We start from the raw sequence: 20143 nt of genomic DNA, 5'->3' as shown, positions 1-20143 counted from the left end.
AGAAATTTATTTACGCCAGTTTAATACAGCTTTGTCCAAAATTCATCACACTGTACATGTTAATATTTAAATTATATAAATGATATATATGAGCATACAGTGTGTATATTGGCATATTTTCTTTATTTCATGGATATAATCTAATGCATTCAAACAAGTTTACAGTTTTAGGGTAACGGAACTTTAAATTTTTGTAGGAATATATACCTTTGAAAGAAAACTTATCTTTGAGAATTTCCAGAGAATGTAAATATGCACAAAATAATATTTACATTTTCTATTGATTGGTTATGCAGAGTATTATCTTCTGCTTTAATTAACAAAACCCAATATCTTAAGATAAGTATTTGGGAAATTTTGTCTTCTCTCTTATACTGAATTCTGAGATCTCTACATAGCCTTATCAAATTTCTGGTTCCACTCAGGCTGCTCAATATCTATGCACATTTAAATATCTAAATGTATAATTTAAGGGAATTCTTAAGTTTTTCAATTGATTTCCTACTGGGACATTTATATTATGATTACACAGATTGTTTAGAATCATGTGAAGAGCACAGTAGAAATGCATTGCAGTTCTGGACAGAATATGCTATGAACTTCTATTGGCATTGACTACTGAAGATTTCAGTAGAAGAAATAAATTATGAGAAGAAAGTAAAAATACTTCCAATGACTAAGAAAGCTATCCCAATGATAGAGGAGTTTCCTTTTCTTAACTCTATTTTATCTGTTTATTATGATAGATAAGAAATTTTAAAATTTTAGAATTCTTTATGTAGTATGAGAGAGACGTGTTACTATGAAGAAAGAACTTTATAAGGAAGAAGTTTATGAGAATGTCATAGGAAAAAACTTGATAAGAAGAGTCACTCTATTTCCAGTTGATAATTATAAATTCCTAGGTTAAAGTTTCATGGTTAATGTACATAAAACATATTTTTAAAAATTTTTGTATAGAACCAGAACTTTGTATGTGCTTATAGTATTTTAGGCATGCTATGTGTGTATATATATATATATATATATAAATATATAGCAGTTAAAGAAAAATGCTTGGCAAAATATACTTTACCCATAAGTTTGAAGAGTAAAATTTTCAACTAAGTTCAAAATGCCCCAGTGTTCACTTATTCATTAGGGTAAGATTGTCTAAATGTTAATTTTAAAAAATTATTTTTAAATTAAAAAATTATGGTATGTTATTCATTTTTGCTTACTTCTAAATTTGATTTCTCAGCGTTCTCTCTGAAACAAATTTTACAATACAAATAAAGCGTGTCTGTTCTGGCCGTCAGCTTCTACTTGATTGGTGTCTGAATCAAGTGCTCCCAGGTTGGAGCTGAATAAGGGCAATTTAACCATTCTTGCCTGTCATATTGCTGCATTTTTTATTGCTCAAAATAAAACCAATGGTGACTGAAAAATTGCAGTGACCTAGAGCCCGCAAAAGTGGCACACCCTTATCTTTTGATTGAACAGCAAAAGCAAGTGCATATATGGACAGAAATTTTGATTGAGATTAATATTCTGTCATGTTTCATAAAAGATTATTTTGGAACTCTATTTTTACTTAAGCATAGTAAAGCTCTTGTATTTTTAACAAATGTGGAGCACATTGTGATAAGCAGAGTCAATGTCCAATAATTTTCCTAGCACATTTCCATATGCTGTAGTAGAAACAGCATTCAACTGGATAGATTCTAATTCCATCTGGCTATTGGTACTCTGTGAGACCTGGGGCAAGTATTTTCATTTCTCAGTTTTCGCAGTCATATAGAGAGCCAACCAGATGATCGTCAAGTCTCTTTCACCTACTGAACTCAGATTTTTATCATAATTTTAACTTTTAAGTAACATTTAATGTAAGCATTTAACAATCTAAACTCCAAAGAATATGAGCTAGATCATAATTTATAACTTTGAAAAATGAATGCTTAATATTTTTTGCTTTTACCCAATAATATAAAGCATATTTATATTATAATTTGAATGAGCCATTTAGTAACTCAAGTTAGTTATTGATAATTTCTTGAAAAAGTATCTAGTAACTTTTTCATCTGTGTTTTTTTCCCCATTTTATAATTTTGAGATGTGTTTCTAGACTGCTGTTCATGAGAGTGAAGACAATGTATTAGTCATTACTGTATCCATCAACCAAAAATAGTAATTCATTCTCATTGAGAGCTGTGTATTGCCTTAGATTAAATAAATAACTTATTAACTAAAAAAGTTAAAGGCTATTCTTATTCACTCTTTTGGTTCATTTTATAACACAGAATGTATAATCAAATTAAGCACTGATTTTTATTTAAAACTTTTTAAACAAGTTTTCTAGGGAAAAACATTGGGATATTAGTCTTACAATAGGCAGCAACAGTACTGTAAAACTAAAATACAAAAAGGAGGAGGAGGAAAAAAGGAAAAGACCTAAAAAATATCACATTTTAAAGTGTCCAGACATAATGAATTCCATTGCATTGTGGGGGAAATATCGCTGCATATAGGTACATGAAGGATCCAGTCCTTTCCCTCTAGTCACCACTGAAATGTAGAAAGAAATGAACATGTAGATTAACTAAGTGGCCCCTCTCCTTAGCAGTATTTGACAGGTGAATGAACTAATTAACTTCCTTCTTTCTTGCCTTCTTTCTTCCCACATCCTCTCCTCTCTTTCTCTCTTTCCCTCCCTTTGTTTCTCCAGCCATTTTTTCAGTTGCTACATTTTGGCAATTGTGATAATTCCTGGAGAGGTACTGAGATGTATGAAAACAGTTCTTAATTTGAGGACGTCAAAGCTAGTGGAGGACGTGGACACTTAAATAATTACAACACACTATTATAACTGCTATTATAAAGATATATTCAATAATTGAATATTTCATAGTTACATATATTAAATATTATAAAGTTACACATATTAAATAATCAATGATTCCACCTTTTCCTTATGTAAGGAAGTGTAAAGGGAAGACACACCAGTCAAGTTCTAAAGAGCAAATGCCCATTCCCAGTTTTACCATATTTCAGCATTTGCTTTATTACCTCAGAGTATTACTATTCCAATTAATCTGAAAATGGAGTTAGTTTGGTTTTAATAAGGTGCTGGATGGAGAGATAGCAAGAAGGGCCAAGAAAGGGAAAAATCCAAGACTATTACAAAAAATTAATCAATAGGGTTTGATGATTGATTGAATTACTTCATTCATTTATTCAACAAATATTTATTGAGTGCTTATTAAGTGCCAGGCCCTATATGCTTGGGATACAGTAATGAACTAACAGACAAAATTCCCACCATCATGGAGCTTGTATTCTGATGGAGGAGACTGACAAAGAAGTAAATATACTGGATGTGAGATGATGAGAGGCGAGGAGGACAGTAGTGCGCTAGAGTAAAGGAGATGGAAACGTTGCCTCACTGCCCAGAGAACAGGGGAAGATCTGAATCCAGAAAGTTAGTGCAGGGTTAAGGATTCTGAGCTTTGTGTGGTGACTGAAATTAACAGGGATGAAGGGACTAGAGAGTGAGATTAGTCCTGATAGCAGAGGTGAGGCTGTTTGCTGGAGTTGGGGTTTCTCAGCAGGAGCACACAGAGTTCCAGGGCCCACTTCCCTCAAGCCTGTGGTGTTGGAGGGGTGATCTTACACGTAGCCATTGATGCTTGGGGTTCCTTCTTGTCCTCAATGTAGGGAGCAAAGGGAAAGGAAGAGGTGGAAAACCTCAGTATTCCTATATTTGGTAACTATGACTGTTGAAAGAAAAGTTGGGAAGCTTAAAGGGTTAGTAATTTTGAGCAGATGAAGAGTAAAAGAGTTTCAATTTTTTGAATTTTTAAAAGTAAGGCATGAAATTGGCCTGAAGCTAATCGGAGAGTGGATTTGCATATTTCTGTTTAGATTCACACGTATAATCTGTTAAAAGGAAACAAGAAACCATCCGTGTTATTGTTACTGAAATAGATATTAACTTCATGTTTAACTTTAGTTTTTAAAGCTACGGTAATAAAAATAAGTCATTAATTATACCACTTTCAGACTATTTTAAACTATTTCCTCTGCAGACATTTAAATTTCCTATTACCCTGTATACTTCCTGAATAGAGTTCTTGACTATCAAAAAATTACTCTTTTCCTTTCAGAATGCCAGGAAACATGAATCTAAAGAAAGTTTCTTGTACTGCGGAATAAAGGAAAGAATATATGATTTACCAAATGACACTACATTTTGATATCTTAATTTTCAGTTTGCTAAGGTCTTTGCATTGTTGTCATGTTATTTTTGTGTAATGTAATCTCACAAAAAAATGTTCAATAAATTAGAGAGTGAAGTGGAATGACATTTTTAAGCAAAGAAAATATTGCATTTGAATATGGGAGTAACTAGATTTTGCCATCTGAAAAAAATATATTTAATTACCTTTTATAAAATACATTTATTTTATAACACTAACCTTCATTTGATTTGCATATTTCTTGATTTTACTTAATCTAGGATCATAGGAAATGAAGGGGCCTTATGATGTTTCAAAAACTCTAAAAAGTTTTTATTCTAATTATTATAAGCAATAATTCTGGAAAGTCTGAGTCACAGAAAAATCATTTGTATCCTTCAGTTTAGTATGGAATGCCCCAGATCGTTCTACTTAGGCAACATTTCTCCCATTTAAAAAATAAAAACCCCTAAGAATAAAGTTTTACACAAGTTATAAAAATAGTACTTAAGAATTGAAGAGTATGACAAGTATTATTTACACTAAATTTCTTATTACGGGAATGAAAGGAGGACAGTAAGCTGAGGCATAATAGTAGATGATTTTTTTTAAATAACATATTTGATATGCAAACTAGATCTTTCTGTTATTTCTTAAATACATTCCATATAGGAACAGGATATAGCCAAATGTAAAACATTGGTAGATTACAAAAAAAATTGCAAATGATGGTTAACTTGTATTTTTTTAACCAGTTTTAATATATAGGTCTAAGGTTGCTTCATAGTGATTTAAAATTATTTTCAAAGCTCAAAATACAAATGGTCAAATGTTTAAAGCCTTCTGTGGTCAAAAATTATTTCAACTCCAGGAAAATAAGAGACTAGTAAGGTCAAAAATTTAATAAGACACAGAATACATAAAGTAAAATTAGCTAATTTCCAAATAAAATTCTTATATGTAAATACATGAAAAAAATCCCAAAGTTGATTTTCTTATGTGTGGAATTATCAACCAAAGTGGACCTGTAAAATCATACCAACTGCTGTACCAAAAATACTATTTTATTCTTCTCAAAATTTAAAATCAACCAGTGTAAAAATATTTAATGATATACAATCATATCTATACATGAGGGAAAAACAAATACTTTTTATCCAAATCATTCTTAAGTGTATGCGAATTAGAATAACACGAAGAAGCATCTAACATGACTCCAGGTGTATGAAGAACTAATTAAAGATAATGCAGATCATCCTTTAGTTAGATGGTTCCAAAAATATGTGTAACTGGGGCTGGAGAAATCCAGTAATATCTGCTTGCTGATAGACTTAGGAATTTAACCATAAAATTCTATCTAAGCTAAAAGGCAAAACTAAGTAAATAAGATATTTTAATAAGGTCACTCCTTATTCGCCTACACCAGAGTTTCTTAGTGGTTTTTGTATGGTCACTTGCATTAGAATCACTAGAGAAACTTTAAAATGCAAATGTCTGGCTCTCATGCCAGAAATAGCATATTAGAATCCTCGAGACGAGGCTGCAGACTGTACGATGGAAAAGCTCTTTGGGTGATTCTGGCAAACACTAAAATTTAAGAACTACTCTTCTAATTCATCTGGAAACTGTGTACTTCATATACTCTTCCAACTGAACAATATTTATAAGTCAAGAACAAAATTTACTGCTTGGCTCATTGCCCAGCTCACTTGAGGAACCTTCAAGTTTCTGGAATTATCCCCAAAAGCTTTGCCGAAAGAGCAGCAGATTTGTCCAACCCACGGTAAGAGAAGCTGAAAAGATTACAAAGATTACAGTCAGCATTCTGTGATTTGTCAGTTTGCCCCATGGAGAACAAGGAACACTTTGACTTACCGGTCATGTCTATAAAGGTTTTGCCACTGAATATGAAAAACAAGAAGTGACAGGAAAAGAGATTGTATTAAAAGATAGCTAGTGGTGAGCAGTTGCAGGAGAAGTGCAGAGGCAGTGGAGGTGGTCAGCAGCAGACACCCAGAGGAGAGCACCGGCGGCAGAGGAAAGACTGAATTCCAAACAATCCATATAATTGAGTTGTGCTTCCCGTGATACAGGACCGTGTTATGAACACATATAAATCAAGACCTCGCGACCAATCACCTCTGAGTGACTGAAGTTGAAAAGAAAGTAAGTGTCTCTACTTCTGGTCAAGTTGAAAGTCTAAATACTTCTAAACGCCAATTGACTGAGCGATGTGTATTTTAAGAAGGTGCGCTTCATCACTTCAAGAGAGGCAGCACGAACTCTAGGGTCATACTGACTTTGAGCCCTGATTCCACACCTTCCTCAAGTTTTCTTGTCTTTAACTGAGATAAAAATAGTACTTACATAGTAGATTCTTTAAGAGGTTTAAATTAGTTGATATACATAAAACAGTTAGAACAGTGCCTAGCACATAAGTGGTTGTTGTTATCATTATTATTATTCAAACTAAGAGACAAAATTACGTAACTTGAGTAAAATGTCAGCAATCCTAAAGCTCTGGAAGGATGTCGTGGCGTTGCAAATAAGGCATCCATTGACACAGGGGTCTCCTGAACAATCTTAGAGAGCTAATAACATATATAAGGACCGCCCGCTTCCACCATGGCTCACGTCAGTAAATCAGGTGTCTCCAGTTTGAAAACAAATAAGAATTGACTGTTTTCTTAAATATATGTTAATCTTGGTGTCAGAAAATTATTATCCTAGACCTTTCAAAAGGTCACATATTTAACCACTTAAAAATGCAAGGTAAATCTTTTCTGTGGGGAAAAGCATTCACAACTCCAAAATATTTGATGAATAAATGAATGGCTGTTGATCTTGAGGGTCTCTTCCAAATTTGTGAGGAATGAAGTTGTAATAGGCTCATCTTTGCTAGTCTTTCTTTGTATTGAAAAGTTTCTCCTCCTCAGAAGCAAGGTTTAGTGCTCCTGTGCTTGAAATTAGGAAGTAGACTAGTGAAATTTATTTCAGTGCTGTAACACTAGTATTTTCCTAATAAAAACCAACTTGTGGGGAGTTCCCTGGTGGTTCAGTGGTTAGGACTCGGTGCATTCACTGCCGTGGCCCAGGTTCAATCCCTGGTTGGGGAACTAAGATCCTGCAAGCCATGTGGTGCAACCAAAAAAAAAAAAAAAAAATTTCTGTATCCTCCTAACCCACCAGATCCAGAGACTCCTCCCTCCCTAGTAGGGAGAAATCGGAATTTTGGTCAATTTTTTACTATTTTCCTTATGTCTTAACTATGACTGGTAAAAAGCAAGTCCACTCTAACTTTACTTACTGAAAAGTAATAGAAGTATGGAAGTTGAGAAATTACTGTCAAAATGCAAAATAAGGGACTTCCCTGGCAGTCCAGTGGTTAAGATTTCGCCTTCCAATGCAGGGGGTACGTGTTTGATCCCTGGTTGGGGAGCTAAGATCCCACATGCCTCGGGACCAACAAACCAAAACATAAAACAGAAGCAGTATTGTAACAAACTCAATAAAGACTTGAAATGGTCCACATCAAAAAAATCTTTAAAAAAAAAGCAAAATAAAAGATTGACCCAACCAAAAAAAGGTAAGCTAATGCATAAATGGAAAATAATGTTTTACTGGTTCTTCTACCTTTTTGCAACTTCAGTGAAACATAATTTCCAAACTCACTTGAGGGTATCAAAACTCTTCGATGGCTAGATATCAAATAGTGCCAGTGAAGTCAAGTGATGGGTATAAACTGATTTTAGAAAGAACCTATGAGGTTTTATTAGTGGGTGCATCAGGCCTGCAGTAGAGTACAGTGCTGCAGCAAATGGTCTCTAGAACCAGGTAAACCTGGGTTTAAATCAAAACTACTCGTCAGCTTGTCAGAGTGAACAAGTTACTTCCCAAATAGTCAAGTTTCTTTATCAGCAAAATGGGGATAATTACCCACCTTAAAGTTTGTTATGAATGTGAAACAAGATAAAATATATGTGAGGTGCTTAACACAATGGCTAGCATGCAGTGAGCATTCAATATGTTAGACGTTAGAAGCTGTTGTTTTTGAAGCAGTATGAGAAAGATATTTTGAATGCAACTGAAAATCCAAAGCACGTTGATGACATTAGTGAAAATAAGATTTTTTTTAAGGCAAGAAATATCCTTTGATAAAGTTGCTTTGGTCTTTGATTTTATACAGCAACACTTGCCTCCAGAGATAAGGGGTCAAAGAGAAAGTACAAGTTTTCAAGCCTATTTCCATCATGGCCACTGTGAAGCTAGTGCCCATTCAGCCCTAAGTTCCAAATTATCTGAAACTCAGAATAATAAATGATATTTATAATTATCCTAGTCATCAAGAAAAAGTTAAATGATTTCAGTGGCTTTTGTAAAAGGTAGGAAAATATATAATACCATATATATGTTAAATTTTTGTTCTGTTAACTCTCTAGTACGTTCACTTCTTTCAGGCTAATTATTTCCATAAATATGTCTACTCTTGCCTATTCTAAAATATTGCCTCTTAAGGTTGTACTTGTTTTAATTTAAATTATAATTACTTCAGAAGTGACCTAAGGATTCACAAAAATGGAATAAAGTTGAAGTAAAACCATTAATTCAACAAAAATCTTCTGAGTATCTTACTCAATGCCCAATGCTGGTATATATAGTAAGTGCACACTAAATGTTAGAAAGAATGGATGAATGAGTAAATGAATGAAAGAGTAATGTGTGTAGGATATAGCATTATTTTAAAAGTGAAGGCTCTGGAACCAGACAGTTGGGTATGAATCCTGGCTTTTCTACTTACTATCTTGTCTGTGCACAGACCTTGGACAAGTTACTTAGCCTCTCAGTGCCCAGTTTCCTCATCGGTAAAATTGTGATGATATTAACAGTTTCCTCACTGGATTGTTTGAGGATTAGCTAAATGAAAATTAACAAATCATTTATAACAGTGACACGTAGGAAGCACTGGTAATTATTTGCTAAAATAGAATAAAAAAGAAATATTAACTGTAACTTTAAAGGTAAAACTTACACATGAAATGCCAACACTTTAAAGTCATGTACTACTAATTTAAAATTTCTAGGCATGAAGACTAGCTTGGTAACTCAATTGTAGCCAACTGATACTGACTCTGCCCATATCTCTCATATGCAGGCCTTTCCGTCACAGGTTGGTGACCTAGGAAAAGGGGAAGGGTGTCTGAATACAGTCTATAGTAACACTCACACGTTGCTACATCAGATCACATCTTAGCCCACCTAGCCCAAGATTCCATAAGCAACAGTAAATATTCTCTCTTACAAATTGAAAAGGTATTTAGCTTAGTTAAAACAGGTGAAACAGGGAGGGTCTTCTGAGTCTAATGAAGTGACAGCTCATTGGTTGTACCTGAGAAGATGGCCAGATGTGCTAGTTTTAGGAGTGGGAATGATCTAGCACCAAATTTACATTCTCCCCAGTTACCATCTGATGAGAAGGATCATACAGCTAACCCGGCCAAGAATGTGTTTATCCAGTTTTGAGGAGGGTATTTAGAAGTTCGTCTGTGCTGGTGAGTTGGATATTTGAGTATCAAACAATTTCCAAGGGCATTTCCAAGGGTAATGGCTTTTCAAAATGTTACCAAAATGCTACATTTTAAATAGTCAAGTAATAGGTCATTTTATCTTCTAATCTTTGAGGAATTAAGATATAAAAATAATCTTTCTCGGACATAACAGAGTAAGTGGTACAATTTAGTCAGCTGTGCCCTATTTCATTAAAATTTTTGTTTATTTGATATGCTAGGCTAAATGTAAATAGAGTGGCTAAACGTCTTAAAATAGAGTGTTTTCACCTGTTTTAAATAGCATGGCTAAATGTCTTCAATTTGTAAAAGAAAAAAATGTATTTGTTGTTTATAAAATCTTAGGCTCCGTGGGCTAAAATGTGATCTGATGTAGCAATTCCTGAATGTTACTCCATTCTAGAGCCAAATACAATTTCTTCCTTAAGTTATGTCTTACATCCCTACTTTAAAAAGCAACTGAACAGCAAAGTGATACATTCTAGACTAGGCTGTTTTTATGTAGAGACAGAACTGAGACTTAAGAACAAGATTGTATAACAAGTAAATAAAAATATTTGCCGACATCTCACTGTATGCTTTAACTATCCGCACATTGTTGAAGATGTAAGCTAAATATAATGGAAGATAAAAGGATTAGTTTAAGTGGAAGAAAGAAGGAAGCTGCTCCAAATTAGTGAAATGCTTTCAGTACCAGCATAGAAGCAAAAATGAGTGCAGCGTCCGGGAACTGCATGGCCTGCATGGGATGGAGGACTGTTGTGAAGTGTACAGATGGACAGAGGAGATTAGTAGCATTCTTAATTTATTATCTGAAATTCTTTATTATTTGGTGTCTTTAGCATTTACTTGACACTTACCATGTTTTGCCCAGGGTTATATGTTGTCTTTATGCTTCATTTAGCAAACTGAGTTATAAGTGGTTTTAGAACAAATGCCGTGTCTTATATTTCTTTATAATTGGCATAGTATTGACTCCAGTGTCTTGTACATAGTGTGTACAAAAATAAATTAATTGACATCTATCTATTTCTAAAACATTTATTAGGAAGTTTTGTTTTCTTTATCGTCAGCAAATATTTACTGAGCACGAGGATGATTTATGAAACTTACTAGATGCCACTTAAACATTAGTATTTAATTATCCCTACATTACTAGGAGCATTCATTCATATAATGAATTTATTGAATTCACTTATTCAATGAATTCTTTCTTTAGATCTATTTAGTGCCAAGTATCAGGTACTGGGCTGCTGAAATACACTGAAAAATGAATTATCCGAGTTCCATTAGAGCGAACAATTGCAATATAATTTATATAATGGAGATATAATAAAACCCTGAGAAAACACTGTAATTGGCATCCGAAAGTCCATGATGTCAAATGTAATGTTGGTTCATGAAATGATGTGCACCCTTGACTTTCCAACTTAAGCAACTTGGTGAACAGTTATACTCTTTACTGAAACAGGGAAGACTGAAGGAGAAATATATTTGATAAAAAAGATTAAGTTCAGTTTGGCACACATCAAATTTGTGATATCCTGTGTGAAAAGTAGGTGATTGGGTAGATAGTGCTGGAGTTCAGAAAAGTAGCTTAGTTAGCTAACTTAAACTTAGAGATGTTTGGCATATATACATACATATGTTTGTGTATGTATGTGTGTTTATATATATAGGTGTAAATATTTGTGTATATATATTATTTTTAAGGTAAGATAATTTCTTCTGATAGTTCCATTTTCTCTATGAAGTGTAAGGAAAAGGTTTCTGCTAAGAGAAAAGCAAAAGGGTTTGAGTAGCAGGAAGGAGTGCGGTGGTTATTGTGGAGAGTGGGGAGCAGGTGTGAAGAGTAACCTTTGTGGCTGATGACAGTGAATTATAATGGAACCAATGTGTCCTACTGAATTTTGTTTTCTCAGCAATGCTCATGCGTTGAGATGTAGGCATAGAAGAAACACATCGTAGCCTTCCTTAAAAGGTTCTGCCGGTTGGATGCCATATAAAGAGGGATACTAAAAAAGTTGAGGGTATTTGCAAAAGAGTGATTGAAATGATAGGCTATAGAATCTACGCTAGTTAAATGTAAGTAAAGATGAGGGGGCTGATAATTGGAGAAAAAGTGAAGAAATTAAAGTTCTCGGAATACTGATAGTGAGAATACCTGATGAAATGAGCTAGAAAGAAAGGAGATAGAAAAGCCTCGTAGCAACTTTCTGAATAAGGTTGGGATATTATTTTCCCCATTTTACATAATAGGGCAGCTGAGACACAAACTACTTTGATTACTCAGTTATAGCGTGAGTAGTACACTACATCTTAAATGTGAGTCTCCTGGTTAAACTCAATTGGCTTCCCAGTAGATTATTATTTTTCTTAGAGATATGCAAATCATAGATATTCTTTGTTCAATACTAGGAATCCTTGCCCTTAATAGAGTTGAAATACATATGTCTAAATAAGTATCAAAATAGAAAAATAGATTGTTCATTTTAGAGCATGTGTCGGCCTCATCTTTGTAATAACTGCTGAATATTCTTTTACTACTTTATATTTTCACTTTCAATGTATTTATTTTACCTTTTGAGTGTCGTATTATAGTTGTTATTTTTAGTATTAAGCTTACTATTTTGTCAGTGATAGCATTTGATTGCGTTTATAAGGTTTTTGCACTAGTCCATTTTATTCACAGCACAACAGTAATTTCATAATTAATATCAAAGGGAAATGATAATTTACATAGGAAACTACACTTCATATCAAATATTTTTGCTGAAATTTATCTATGCCATTTTAAACCAGTTATCTAAGGCAGCAGAATCCAATAAAAATATAATGTGAGCCAAATTTGGAAGTTCAGATATTTGAGTAGGCACATTAAAAAAATTAAAACGAGCAGGTGAAATTAATTTAATAATATATTTTATTTAATCTAATATATCCAAAATATTCGCATTTCAAATTTTAATGTATATAAAAAGATTAACACATTTTTTTCTCTTGGGGGGTGTACTAACACTTCTAAGCCTTGTGTGTATTACACTGTATAATATATCTAAACAGTGTGTATATGACACAGTGCGCCTCAATTTGGAGGAGGCACATTTCAAGGGTTCCTAAGCCACATGTTGCTAGTGCCCACAGTACTGGGCAGTGAGATCTAGAGCCTTCAAAAAGTATAATTGAACAAAGTAATACAAAGTCAAGCTCTGTGTCTATTTCTCTGGAGAAAAGCATGGTTTAAGAAATCTTGGTAAGGAAAGATACATATTTGTTAGAAAGAAGAAAGAAAAATAGTTTTGTTTTAAATAAATAGACTTTCAAATTGCTACAAATTTCTGGTCCCTTTTAGTACAACAACTTTATTGGTAAATCCTCTTTACCATAATTTTTTTCATTAAACTTTTTATATATGCCTACTTGCAAAAATATATATATATGGCATAATTGTGTTTATTTAGATAAATTTGACTCTAAATGACTAATGATAAATCTTGGGCAATTTAAGAGTTTCATAGTGTATTCATCTATAATGTAATCGTTCAAAAGTTCTGAGGATTTATAATTTCCATATATGGAACATAAGAATTTTTAAGTATAAGGATTTAATCCTGTGGAATGTAATAAATGTTACATTTTAAATTTACATTTTTACATTTAAAATTTAGGGTTTCCACTTAATGACAGTTAGCAACATTATTGGTTTCAACATATAAAGTCAAAATCCTATTATAAAATAAATATTCAGTGTAACATGAAATATAAACACATCTGTTTTTTATATGCTTATAACTGAATACTGTAAGAAATGTCAAGGTGAAAAAAATACTTTGTATTCTCATTTGTGCGTGCAATTCATTATTCACTCGTTCAAACATGGGTTTAAGAGAAGTGGCAGGTATCCATGAAAGCAGAAGTAGCCAATAAATAAACTGCAGGAGAAGTATGTTTGAAACACGACATTTACAAATTGCTTAAATTCTATTTATCTTTATTACTTCATTATGGTGAATAGATATTATCTACGTTATTTTCTAGGCTTTGGCTTCTCAAAATTCATTTGAAAATGAAAGTGTATTAGTTTCATAAAGTAGCTAACTGCAGTGGAGGTAATAATATACTTGAATTAATTTTTGTTGTTAGTTTTCAACACAAACTTGAGAAAATAATACTTTAGGGTTTCATGTGAGCACTTTTGCCACAAATGTGCCCAGGTTACAGTGGAGACCCCGGGCATTATTTTAAAACCTGGACTCTAGCAGTGGACAAGAGAGATAAAGTTCTTGCCCCATACAGCTTCAAGTGGAAAGGTATATAATAAAAAGATGAGAAAACTAAAGTTCAGAACAGGTTAAGAAGTATGCTCAAAGTCATGAACTATTAAATGATAGAAATAGGATAGAAACCCATGTCTGACTGACTTTGAAGCTAAACTTGCATTTCACCTCTTAATGAAATTGCCAGATTTTGTTGCCTTGAATAAATCACTAATATTGTTGAAGTACATATCTACCTAAGAATCAAATATAAAACTCTTCCTTTGAGGGACCATGACCTAAGCTTAAGAGAATCTGAAAAGTAGAAGAACTACCTCCTTACTCCAATATGAAGAATTAGGCCCATTTCAAATCTAATTTGCTTTTCTTTGAAGCATGTTGAACAGTAACTCTCTTAAAATACCTTATTTTTTGGCAAGCAAAATGTAAAACACCTAAAAAATCATTTTGTTGATTACTCCAACCGAAGAAAGTGTATAAAATACTGATACTTAGAGAAACATAGATTTATTCTTGACATTCTCACTGTATATTTTGCTTTGTTTGTTTAATGAGGCCAAAGATGCAATACTTAATACCTCACATTTATGTCAGAAATTCTAAATATTAAAGAAAGCATACTTTAGCTCAGAAAAAATTAGCAATGCTTCTTTTTTTTTTACACTGCATGGTTTTACCATGTTATTCTTTGTCTTTCAGTTTTATAATAACAGTAGGAAAACTTCAAAAACCATGCACTAAACTAAAAAATGTCCACCTAACTTCCCTATGTTAGCCCCAATTCCAGTGGATTTTCTAACCTTAAAAGACTAGCATTGTGTGTACCGAGACATGGTTCCAGAACAGAAATTCACAATCTTTGTAGAACTGATTGACTGGGAATCTAAAAAGAAAAAATAAGTTTAGATTTCTAAGAAGCTGAAGGCTTTCCTCTAAATGGTTCCAAGGAAGATTCAGTATATATGACCAAGGACATCTTGTCAAAATATTACTGTCATTGTAATCACTGAAGGAGATTATAATCTTTCTGTTCTTGATGATTTCTGAGTGACATGTAAAGCAAGCTTATACTTGGTTAGTGATGACTGGAACATTATCTACATGCATAAATACAAGCTAAGCAAATATACTAAATTAAATCATGTATTTGCACATTTTTACATGAAAGAATAATAACATTTTCCTTAGGGTGAACAAAGAGATAATGTTAGGAATTTGAAGACATTGGGTTTATCAACACTGCATTTAATCAAAGAGAAATTACCAGTATTCAGTAATACTGAATACCAGTAACCGTGGTTCTTGACAAGAAGTATTGTTATTTTATACGCACATACATACATACTATTCTTGTTCTATGTGATGGTCGGACAGATATGGTCACAAGAGGAGACACAGAAGGGGCTCAGGAAAACAAAAGTTTATAATAAACTTTGTCCCAAGAAACAGGAGGCATGCCACACCAAGCAGAGCCATGTGGGAAAGCAGCAGGGTAGGTCAGGAGGCAGAAGGGGCAGGAGTGAGAGAAAAGTCAAGGACAGAACCTTTATTGAGGGGGCAAAAAAAGACAAGATAGGGCAGAGTAAACAGTTGAAGATTAGCTAGTTTGAATAATTTCTGCAGGCTGGGCTTTGGGTTATAGGGGTGGTCTCTAGTTGCTTTGTACCAGGCCCTGGAATGATTTAGGGCAGGGAAATATTGTTTTGGTGTAAATGGGCCAGATAGAAGAGGTTTGTCTCTGGATTTGGCTAATTTGCATATCAAAGGCATGCTCCAGGCTGAGCCCTTTACTGCCTCTAAGAATTGGCTTGCACCTGAAGGGGCGATCTCTCCCCAGCCAGGAAGGTTTTTAAATTGGCAAAACATCATAATATCTTGAAAATAAAAAATATAATCAGTACACATACGCATGCATGCACACGCGCACGCACCCACACACACACACTTTTTTTTAACGTTTTTGTTGGAGTATAATTGCTTTACAATGGTGTGTTACTTTCTGCTTTATAACGAAGTGAATCAGTTATACGTATACATATATCCCCATATCTCTTCCCTCTTGCATCTCCCTCCCTCCCACCCTCCCTGTCCCACCCTTCTAGCTGGTCACAAAGCACTGATCTGATCTCCCTGTGCTATGCGAATGCTTCCCACTAGCTATCTATTTTACATTTGGTAGTGTATATATGTCCATGACACTCTCTCACTTTGTCCCAGCTTACCCTTCCCCCTCCCCGTGTCCTCAAGTCCATTCTCTAGTAGGTCTGCGTCTTTATTCCCGTCTTGCCCCTAAGTTCTTCATGACCATTGTTTTTTGTTTTTTGTTTTTTGTTTTAGATTCCACAAATATGTGTTAGCATACGGTATTTGTTTTTCTCTTTCTGACTAATTTCACTCTGTATGACAGACTCTGGGTCCATCCACCTCACTAGAAATAACTCAATTTTGTTCCCTTTTATGGCTGAGTAATATTCCATTGTATATATGTGCCACATCTTCTTTATCCATTCATCTGTCGATGGACACTTAGGTTGCTTCCATGTCCTGGCTATTGTAAATAGAGCTGCAATGAACATTTTGGTACATGACTCTTTTTGAATTATGGTTTTCTCAGGGTATATGCCCTGTAGTGGGATTGCTGGGTCATATGGTAGTTCTATTTTTAGTTTTTTAAGGAACCTCCATACTGTTCTCCATAGTGGCTGTATCAATTTACATTCCCACCAACAGTGCAAGAGGGTTCCCTTTTCTCCACACCTTCTCCAGCATTTATTGTTTGTAGGTTTTTTGATGATGGCCATTTTGACCGGTGTGAGATGATATCGCATTGTAGTTTTGATTTGCATTTCTCTAATGATTAATGATGTTGAGCATTCTTTCATGTGTCTGTTGGCAATCTGTATATCTTCTTTGGAGAAATGTCTATTTAGGTCTTCTGCCCATTTTTGGATTGGGTTGTTTGTTTTATTGATATTGAGCTGCATGAGCTGCTTGTAAATTTTGGAGATTAATCCTTTGTCAGTTGCTTCATTTGCAAATATTTTCTCCCATTCTGAGGGTTGTCTTTTCGTCTTGTTTATGGTTTCCTTTGCTGTGCAAAAGCTTTTCAGTTTCATTAGGTCCCATTTGTTTAGTTTTGTTTTTATTTCCATTTCTCTAGGAGGTGGGTCAAAAAGGATCTTGCTGTGATTTATGTCATAGAGTGTTCTGCCTATGTTTTCCTCTAAGAGTTTGATAGTGTCTGGCCTTACATTTAGGTCTTTAATCCATTTTGAGTTTATTTTTGACACACACACTCTTTAGACGTTAATTTTTTAATACCCACTAAAATTGAATTAAGAAATACAAAAAATTTTCACTTGGAGCTTTGTTGTTTAGATATTTTTAAATATCTGTAATCATTGGCCTGTCAGTATGTGCTATTGATGAAAGAGCTCCTTCTTGGCTTTTTATCTCTAAGCCCAGAACCCTCATTTTCTCCTGAGCAAGCAAGGACCTGGTAACTGATAACAGCACTGTCTCAGAAAGCACAATGTGCTCTTCTTCTTCACTGACATTTCTACATCCTATGGCCCAGTCTCCTGAGCCCTGCTATCTGTTAAAGAGGATAGATGGTAAAAATGGCTATCTTTTCTGATAACAAAGGCTTTACTATAGCAATAATGCAAAGCTCACTAGAAGAATAATGTGCCAGGTGACATGATGCCACAAATTCCAAGAACTTGGAACAGTGGAAGTTATTTCTGGTTCTCTACAAATTATTTTACCTGACTCCACACATGCTAAGAAAGATAAAAGGGCAAGAAACAACTTCTTTTTGCTCAGTTATTGTCAGGCAAGTGTAAGGAAAACATAGACAACTTCAATAAAGTAACCTTGTTTCTAAATATAAAGGAATATTGTATGGATAATATATATTTGGCCTCTTGAAAAAAATTCTAGAATGAGTTTTTGGTTTTGTTAATCCTTTGGGACTCCAGAAATTCTGGTAGATTCTTCTATATGAATTTGAAAGATTGATTTTAATTAGATATGGGAGTTTTATAGATAATAATTAAATTTAATCAAGATTTATAAGTTTAAAGTATGTTTGATGCAATGTGATTACAAATGATGCAATGTGATTACACAAAGTAGAGATTTTTTTTTTAACTTGGATTTGATTTGTAATCAAGTTTTTGCAAAAAAATCTGAGTATCCACTATTTTTCAAAATATGGAACTAATGTGCTTTGTACTTTAGAGTCTGAGGAATTAATTTCCTTAATCTATAGCCATTTATACATTTTCATACATTTTGAAACTCAACATCTAGTGATTTTATTTAGGTTAAAGTTACAGTCCAAGAATATTTTCATATTATAGTTTAGCTTTCAGTATTATTTTTAGCAGCATAATGTGAATTTTTATGTAGTGTAATCATTGCAATAGTTCAGAATATTCATCATTTGTTAAATACTCTACAAAACTTGATACTCTGATTATAGAGCTGGATGATTAGCAAGAATAAATCAAGTTCTCAGTTTTTTGGGGTTTTTTGCCACAAAATTTTAACTATTAGTGTTCCTTTGATATTAGTAAGAATGGTGAAATTTGTAAACTGATCCTTAAAGTAATAGGCCAGTGAACGTACCTTCTGATAATTTGTCATGGACTTTTTCATATTATTGAAAGTACTATGTAATCATGTGGTAAAATCAGAAAAGCTGACATGAAAATGAATTAGAGAGAAGTCTGTTTCTGCCTAAAATATTTACATATAGAAATAATGAGGTTAGTTGAAAAGTACAGGTGAAACAATAGAAAAATTTAAGGAGATGATACACACATTGAATTGATGGGTTAGAATTGTGGAATTTATTCTGGAAACTTGTGAAGGGAGACATGTTATTGCTTAAAATACATATATCAAGGGAAATTGTGGGGAACAATAGGCAAAGCTGAATTAAAAAGAAAAAGAACTGTGAAAATTTGAAAGGGATTAATTTTAAAAACCACATTAACAGAGGTATTATAATCACAAAAATTTGGAGGTTACAAGTACCTTAACAATGATCTTTAACCTCCTCATTCACTAAGTTAGGAAAAGGAGGACCAATGAGTAAAAGAAACTTTTCTGGTAAACCATTACCCGTGTAGTTTTGGATCTAGAAATTGTGATAAGACAGTTTTATTAAACAGATATACAGATGGGTTCCTTCTATTCCCCTTGAATAAAATTCCTCACAGCATAAAAATTTAATGTTTTAAATCAAACTCTTTCACTTGAGTTTTTAAACTCATATATTTCTCCATCTTGAAGGAATTTCTCTATTTCAATAGGAATTTCTCTATTTCAATAGCTGCTTTCTTAAAGGTAAATTGTACCCTCTAAATCTCTAAATCCATAGCTTTTCTTAAATGTTCCTGCTAATTAACTCTGCATCATTTGACCACCACAACTTTCTTGAACCTCATTCTTCTCTTGTCTTCTGTGGAACTTAACCCTATTCTATTTTTCTTATTTCTGAGAATGCATCTCTATTCACCTCAGTCACTTTTCTTTTTCCTAATCTTAAAATATAAGTATTCCTTGGACTGTCTTCTCAACCTTTTTCATTTCTCTCTTTACACTCTTGGCTTGCCTACTTAGGCCATCCTAGCTTCATCTGTCCTCTCCTGTTCAACAAATAGTTATTGACTCCATCTGTTGAGCCGTGACTATTCCCTTGAACACTCAGCCTGAGTGTACAGCCTCCTCCTACTCAGCCTTTCCATCAGGAAATTCCACTGGTTCCGGTGTTGATCGTTTCCTAAATCAGTACCACCTGGGCAAACACTATACTCTCTAAGGGTCTCGGTTTTCTTTAAGAGTTGTTGTGAGGATTACATGAGTTAATTCATAAAAAGCACTTGAAATAGCCTCTGGAATATGGTAAATGCTTACTAATTTGAACTATGATTATATCTTATTCCCAGGTCCAGATACTAAGCTGTATAGAAGGTTCCTTCCAGATAACTTTTACACTAATCTTTGCTTTCTATTAGTAATAGCATTACAGTAGCCTAAGTTCTTATTTACTTTCCCAGTATTATTGCTATAAACTCCT

General features: G+C 33.7%; 1 protein-coding gene across 15 annotated transcripts in view; it reads left to right on the top strand.

The window, feature by feature from the left end:
• The window catches only part of RIMS2 (regulating synaptic membrane exocytosis 2), a 605377-nt gene that overhangs the window by 485432 nt on the left and 99802 nt on the right, over positions 1-20143 (top strand). The window contains exon 1 of one of the 15 annotated variants that reach the window (XM_057531997.1): positions 6334-6380. The exons of the other annotated variants lie outside the window; for them this stretch is intronic. The gene's annotated coding sequence lies outside the window, so the exon portion shown is untranslated. Of the gene's footprint in view, positions 1-6333; positions 6381-20143 lie in introns of those variants that run through there. 15 annotated transcript variants of the gene reach the window in all.

This window comes from Balaenoptera acutorostrata, chromosome 17 (assembly GCF_949987535.1).
Source record: "Balaenoptera acutorostrata chromosome 17, mBalAcu1.1, whole genome shotgun sequence".
Lineage (NCBI taxonomy): Eukaryota > Metazoa > Chordata > Mammalia > Artiodactyla > Balaenopteridae > Balaenoptera > Balaenoptera acutorostrata.
Note: the sequence above shows the minus strand (reverse complement) of the source record. Positions and strands in the feature narration are given on the sequence as shown.